The sequence below is a fragment of the Mus caroli genome, unplaced genomic scaffold, assembly GCF_978045245.1.
Source record: "Mus caroli unplaced genomic scaffold, Mus_caroli_1 scaffold_5, whole genome shotgun sequence".
Lineage (NCBI taxonomy): Eukaryota > Metazoa > Chordata > Mammalia > Rodentia > Muridae > Mus > Mus caroli.
The window spans coordinates 146,562,756-146,570,877 of NW_028227260.1; positions in this window are offsets into that span (position 1 = coordinate 146,562,756).

Sequence of the window (8,122 nt, forward strand, 5' to 3'; positions counted from 1 at the left end):
CTCCTCCACTTCCCAAGGGTTAGTATATGGGTGTGAGCAACCTCACAGTTTAGAGCAGCACTGAAGGTGGACTTCATGCCGAGTTAAAGCCCCAATCACAAATGTAGTTCCAACAGGAGAGAATTCCTGTTTGCTGTAGGCGTGGATGAGAATGGATGCATGTTTGCAGGTTTTCATGTCTGGTGAGTGAAAACCGGGTGTGTCTTTCACATCAGATTCTCCTCTCTTACTCAAAAACTTCCTGTTCCTGGCACTGCGGGGCAAGCTTACACTGAAAAGGACCTCTGAGCCTGTGTCTTCTTCTTCTATTACTGAGGAAGTCTACCCACGGGGGTTGTGAGAATTCCCCGAAAACTGTTCCCAGATAAAATAGCTAGGGATGTCTTAAGAGGACACACAAAATATCCCACTAAGACCAAATTAAATACTGCTGCAAGGCAGCTTCTCCTCTGCTGAATGTCAAAATTCCTCTAGAGAAGTCTCTCTCTCTCTCTCTCTCTCTCTCTCTCTCTTACACACACACACACACACACACACACACACACACACACACACACACAGAGAGAGAGAGAGAGAGAGAGAGAGAAACAGAGAAACAGAGAGTACATACAAAGAAGGAATATTTTTGAGAAATAAATGTCTTTTCTTTAAAATTTTCATTTAAAACATTTATTTTTAAAAAATAATTGTGTGTTTCCCTGAGTGTGTGTGTACCATGTGTATGCATTGCCCAATGAGGCCAGAAGAGAGCATCATACCCCTTAGAACTGGAGTTACAGACAGTTGTGAGCTTCTGAGAAGTCAAGGCAAACACAGCAGTAGGCTCTGACTCTGGTTTCAAGATGGTACCTGGTTGCTGTGCCCTCCAGAGAGGAGGTGTTTTGTGTCCTTATACAGAAGAAGGCTACAGGGAAGGGATGAGCTTTGCGACCGTGTGACAGGTGAATGAGAAAGAACTCACTCCCAGGAACCTTTTTACTTTTTTGGTTTTTTTTTTTTTAAAGAATTATTTATTTATTTTATGTACATGAGTACACTGTAGCTGTCTTCAGACACACCAGAAGGGGGCATCAGATCCCATTACAGATGGTTGTGAGCCACCATGTGGTTGCTGGGATTCAAACTTAGGACCTTCGGGAGAGCAGTCGGTGCTCTTACCCGCTGAGCCATCTCGCCAAGCCCCTAGGAACCTTTTAAAACATGGTATTAATCCCTGGGTGAAGGAAGACTGAGCTCCTCCACAACGGTGCCACCCTTTGGTATTGACCTTGAAGTTTCCAATGCACAGCTCATAGCATGCGACCCTCAATGATAGCGGACCCTTTTTGTGTGTGTGTGCATGCACACACATGTATACTGATGCACGTAATGATCAGAGACCAACCTTGGGTCTCATTCTTCTGAAGCTGTCCTTTTTGAAGACAGGATTTCTCACTGGCAGGAAACTCATCATATAGGGTAGACTGGCTCTCTAGCAAGTTCTAGGAATATGCCTGTCCCCGCTTCCCGGTACTGGGACTAACAGTGTACAATACCACAATGGGCTTTAAAGCAACAACAACCATAGGTCTGGGGATCCAGTTCAGGTCCTCACACTTTCATGACAATCTCTTTACTGACTTCCCAGGCCCCCCTCCCTCTCTTGGCCCTATTTTATTTTATTTTATTTTATTTTATTTTATTTTATTTTTAGACAGGATCTCTCATATATGATCCTTGAGCCTTGGATGTTCTGGAACTCACTCTGTAGACCAGGCTGACCTTGAACTCAGAGAGATACCTGAGTTCCTGGGGTCAAAGGTATGTGCAGCCACACTCTGGCATCTCTTTTCATCACACACTGCAGCTATGCTCACATCACCTTTAGAAGCCATGCGGCCCTGCAAGATCTCTGAAGGTAGGAGGTTACTTGCTCATTTGTCTGTCCATCTATCCATGGCCACTGTCTCCATCTTCTTCCAGATATTCATACTTTCTTAGAGAGTGGGTAAACTGGGGTAGCTAGGGGAAATATGTTTTATTTTTCTTGTTTTTTGTGAGCTACCGTGTGGTGCTGGGAACTGAACGTGGGTCCTCTGCAAGAGCAGTAAATGATTTGAAACCCATCAACAACTCTACAGAGTAGATGCTATTATTTTTAGCGTGTTTTCAAGACAGGATTTCATATGGACCTTGACCTACTGATCCTCCCTCCTACTTTTATCTCCTGGGTGCTGGGATTACAGATATGTGCCACTATGCCTGTGATGTCAGGGATTAAACCCAGAGTTTCGTGCAAGCTAGGCAAGGATTTTAGCACAAAGCCACATCCCCAGTAGTTGCTATTGCTGTTAACAGCCCATTTTACAGATGCAGAAACTGGAACAAGAAGAGATAAGTTACACAAGTCTGAATGGCTGCCGAAAAGCGGATCTCAGGAGAGGGAATACTGATTGGGAATGGGAGGGTCTATTGTCTGCTTTCTGTTGCTGTGATAAAGGACCCCAACAAAAGCAACTTTATGCTGGCTCACAGTTCAAGGGTATAGTTCATTGTGGTGGGGAAAGGCCTGTGCCCACATTGCATCTGCAATCAGGAAGTCAAGAGCAATGAATGCTAGTGCTCAACTTACTTTCTGTTTTGTTTCATTTTCCATGCAGTCCAGGACCCAACGCAAGGGAATGACACCACCCATCTTTAGTGTAGTAGGCCTACCTCAATTTACCCAATCAAGAAAATCTTGCATAAGCATGGCCAGAGACTATCCTAATCAAGACAGTCCCTTGCAGGTGTTCCTGGAAGCTTGTCTCCTAGGTAGCTGCAGACCATGTCAAGTTGACAGTCAACACTCATCATCAGAGGTACGTTTGCATTGTAACAGATAATTGAATGCCAGAATAGCATCAAAGAGACCTGCTGGAAACCGATAGTTGGCTTTGGAGGCAACAATTATTGCAATTTGCTGAGGTGGGGGAATGCAGGAGAGCATGCAGAAGGGAAGCTGGGAGGAGAAGCTGGCTTAGACAAGGGCAGTCAGGTTGCCATGATTATTTCAAGTACCTATGGGACAGCTGAGCAGAGATGCCAGGAGCTAGTCAGGTATACCAAGTGGCCCAGAGCTCAGGAGATTCCATTTGAAATATGTCTGTCACACTTGCTGTCTTCCATGTCTCTCAAAGACCCATGTGCTTGCTATAGGCAGTATTGGAAGGCACCTAATGGGAAGGTTTAGGTTATTGGGAATATGCCCTCGAAGAAGATTGGGGGAATCCCAACTGCTATCTTTTCCCCTCTTCATGCCCTGTCTATGTGGTAAATGGTCAGCTCCTGAACGCTGTCCTTACTGTAATGGATGTCCTTGTCACAAACCCAAAACAACAGGGACAAGTTGGTCACAAACTGAAACCTCCAAAGGCTGCGAGTCAAAATGCACATTTTTTTCTTTTTGTTAGTGTTCATTTTTGTTTTGTTATTGAGGTAGGACTTTATATAAACTAGGTGAGCCTCAAATTTGAATTCCTCCTGATCCCTCTGTGTCCATCTCCAAGTACTGGATTATAGACATGCAGTAGCATTTCTTCTTCATAAGTTGATTATCTTAGGTATTGTACTAGTCAAGGTTCTCACAGAACTAATGGAATGAATCTATATTTACATCTATCTATCTGTCTATCTGTCATCTATCTATCTATCTATCTATCCATCTTTCTTTCTACCTACCTACCTACCTACCTACCTATCAATAATTTATTGGAATGACTTACAGTCTGTAGTCCAACTAACTCAACAATGGGCAGCTGTGAATGGGAAGTCCAGGAATCTAATAGTTGCTCAGTCCCACGAGGCTAGGTGTCCCTGCTGGTCTTCAGTATAAGGTGGAATCCGGAAGTAGGCTCCAATGCCAGTGAAGGGATGGATGTGCTGACAAAGTGAGGACAAGCAGGACGGACTCTTCCTTCTTCCATTGTCCATATAGAGGCCTCCAGCAGAAAATGTGGCCCAGATTAAAGGTGTGCCTCAAGATTTAGATCCAAAGCCTGTGTCATCCCACTTCAAGATCCAGATCACAGGTGTGTGCCGTGTGCTCTCTATTCCTGGATTGTAGTTCATTCCCGATATAGTCAATTTGACAACCAAGAAGAGCCACCAGAGGTATTTTTTATTTCTTGTGAGTGGTATATATGCACATGCATAGGTGAGTGTGTGTGTGTGTGTGTGTGTGTGTATTGCCTCTGTATGAAGATGTAAGACCAGAGGTTGACCCTGGGTGTCCTCCCCTACTGCTCTCTACCTTATTTTTGAGGCAGGGTCTCTCACTGAACCTGGAGCTTGCTGCTTCAGGGTTCGTTGGCCTGTAAGTCTTTGGGATCCACCTGTTTCCTCCAATACTGGGGATCCAGACACACTTCACTATACATGGCTTCTCTGTGGGCTCAGGTATCTGAACTTGGGTTCTCATGCTTGGGTAGCAAGCACTTTATCTACTGAGCCATCCCCCCAGTCCTGTGTAGGTATTTGGTTATTGCAACAAAAGCTGATTTATAGTATGAACCATCCATAGGAAGATGCCTGGGCCAATCAGAATGTTCCCTGAAAATTTCCAGCTGGAACAACACAAAGTAGGATGAACCTTCTTTGAAGGTAGCAGCTACTCACAGAAGGTTCTGGAGCAGCACAAAATCACTTGGTGGAAAGAAGGCCTGCACATCAAAGAGAGGAGGGAAAAATCTGGGGATGCAGTTCTAGGTTCCTCCCCTTTGAGTTTCCTCTTCCTTTCTTCCCATGGCCCTCAGAAGCTCCCAGCCTCCTGACCATCATGAAGATCAGTATGCTGGGGGAGGTAAGGATGCATGGGATGGAGGCAAAACTAAGCAAGCTGATGACTTGTGAGGAGCAGAGAATGAGCTCAGAGCCACCAGATAGGGATGCAGCATAAAGTAAGGGTTTGTATTTGATGCTATTTTCCTAAGATGGGGAAAAGTTAAGCATGTTTATGTGCTGAGGGTAAAGAACTAGTAAAAGCAGCATCAATCATAACAAGAGCGCACTAAAACGAGGCTGAGATGCTGAGCCATCAAGCCTGAAAGACCAAGAAAAGGAGGAGAAGCAGGAAGAAAGGAACCCTTTGCAGGGGAGTGTGAGGCAGAGTCCTGAAAGCCCAGTGCTCAGGAAGCTGAAGCAGGACCATAGTGAGTTAGAGGCTAACCTGGACTGTACGTAAGGACTTGTTTCAAGACACCAATGGCTTCCCTAGGGAGGATTCATGACTTCATGTAGCCAAAACCCCAACAAACAGTGCCTTAAACCTTAAGAGTCCCTACTCAGCCAGCAAGAAGCCTGGAGATAGGAAGCTCCGGACTTGGTCCCCTTGCTTAGAGACACTCTGCTGTGTGATCCCTGGCTAACCGTGAAAAGGGAAAGGAGAGAAATAAAACATTATCCAATGTGGACATGGGTTTCATTGAAATCTTAGTCTTTAGATGGCCAGTGTTGGGAAGAGGGGTCTCTGGAAGGTGAAGGCCTTGAAGGCAGAATCCTTATCAATAGAATCAGTGTCCTTCAAGAGACTCCAGAAACTGGTTCATAGCTCAAAAAGCAGGTTTGGCAGAGACTGATTTTTCTCAGGACTTGCCTGTCCCCTGCCTGAAGGTCATTTATCCCAGTTGGACTCTCTTGCTGCAGGTCAATGTTCTCTTGCCGGGAGGAACCCAGTTCCATTGATTCCCCTGAGTCTACCTCCCAGGTGCTGGTATTACAGAAGTGCACCACCTCACCTAGTCACCTAGTGCTGATGTCGGCCAAACCTGTTTTGCTCCATCATTATTAACTCGGTCTCTGTGTGTGTGCATATGTGGCGCACGTGTGGAGGTGGAGTGTTGTGGTAAATCTCTCCATCCCAAATATGCCCCAGCAATGAAAACACAACACAATTAATATGAATACAAGCTGTGCGCCTAGATTAGGCAGATCTACCACTACACTCCCATCTTCTCCATCTATGAGATCCCTTAGAACGTACAGTTTCTCCAGACCTTGTGCTTCTGCTGTTTTTCTTCTTTCTCCTCCTCTGCATCCTCTCCCCCCTCACTTTCTGCTCCACCTTCCCTTTTATCTGCCCAATCATCAGCTCTCCTTTATTTTACAAATTAAGGTGGGAAGCAGGTTTATGGGAAATCACCTGAGTGTTGACTCCTTCCTTGTTCAGCAACTGCTCACCAGAGAATGGAATTAACATCGAATATAATTAGCCCCAGTGCAATCCACAATAGTGGAGAGCAACTTTCCTGAGATGATTCTGTCTTGTGAGCTTGTGGGTCACAGGGGTTGAATTGAAGTCATCAGGCTTGGCAGCAGACGCCTTCACCCAGTGACTCAAACTTCCTGATGAAGGAACTTTATGGGGAAAGGGTTTCCTTTGGCTCAGTTTGAGGGACATAGTCTGGCATGGCAGTGGAGCTTGAAGAAGCTGCGAACCCTGTAACTCAGGAAGCAGAGACCAGTAAATCATCAGACTTCCTCTATTTTATTCAGCCCACAGACTGGTACCACTCTCATTTATAGTGGATCTCCCCCTTCAATTAACTTAATCTAGGAGCCAGATCCTCAACTGTAGTGATCTTAAGAGGCAAAGCCTAGTGGGAGGTGTTGATGTTTCTGGAGGCATGCTGCCAGACGGGATGAAGGTCCTTTGTCTGAGACTTGAGTCACTTCTCATGAACCAGTTCTTCTGAAGAGGCAAACCTGCTCTTCCACTAGCTTCTGTCCTTTGATGTCATCTCTACCATCATTGGAATGCTGTGGTGGTTTGAACAGATTTGGCCTCCATAGACTCATGTGTTTGAATGTGTAGCCCATAGGGAGTGGCCCTATTAGGAGGTGTGGCTTTGTTGGAGGAAGTGTGTCACTGTGGGGTGGGCTTTGAGGTCTCCTATGCTCAAGTTATGCCCAGTGTGGATTGCAGTCTCTCCTGTCTGCCTTCAGATCAAGATGTAGAACTCTCAGCTGCTTCTCCAGCACCATGTCTGCCTGCATGCTGTCGTGCTTCCTGCCATGAAGATAATGTGCTAAATCTCTGGACCTGTAAGCCAGCCCCAATTCAATGTTTGCCTTTATAAGAGTTTGCAATGGTCATGTGTCTCTTCGCAGCAAGGAAACCCTAACTAAGACAAATGCTATGCACTGTGAGGTCAGAACTGTGAGCTAAAGAAATCTTTTTTCTTTATAAAGTTACCCAGGTTGAGGTATTCATGTGATAGTAATATCAAACGGACTATAAAAAGCTAATACCTTGGTACATTAGTTTGAACCTAAAGTTTACTATGTCACCAAGCATGTCACTTAAGCTTTCTAAGCTTCAGCTTCCACAGCTAATGAAAATAGTAACTCATTTGCTGCTTGCAGGACCAGTGTTTAAATCAAATTACTTAACGTATGGGATGTTATAAAGTGGCTTGGAAATGATAGGTTTATTACTGTCATATTAAAACTAAACCTTGGGGCTGGGTAGGTGGGTCAATGGTTACTGTTCATGCAGAGCATGTGAGTTTAATTCCAGTACCTATACCAGGTGGCTCACAAGCACCTCTTGCCCTCTTCTGGCCTCTGAGAGCACCCGCACTTATGGACACAGACCCACACATGGACACACACATGTATAATTAAAAGTGAAAGAAACCTTTAAAAATAAACCTCCAACTTGGACCACAGAAAATGATTTATATTCAACCAACCCAGGACTGGGAACCCATTTGGTTTCAGGTCTTCAGTCAGAGAGATGTGGGGACACTTTTTTTTTTTTTTTTTTTTTTTTTTTGGTTTTTCGAGACAGGGTTTCTCTGTATAGCCCTGGCTGTCCTGGAACTCACTCTGTAGACCAGGCTGGCCTCGAACTCAGAAATCCGCCTGCCTCTGCCTCCCGAGTGCTGGGATTAAAGGCGTGCGCCACCACACCCGGCTGGGGACACTTTCAGAATGGGAGCTGGTGAGCTTGGGACACAAACAACAGCAATCGCAGTCCTTCTGAAACTCTTTAAAAAAAGATTTATTTATTTATGTGAGTACACTGTAGCTGTACAGATGGTTGTGAGCCGTCATGTGGTTGTTGGGAATTGAAGATTTTTTTTTCTCTTTAGGACCTCGCTCA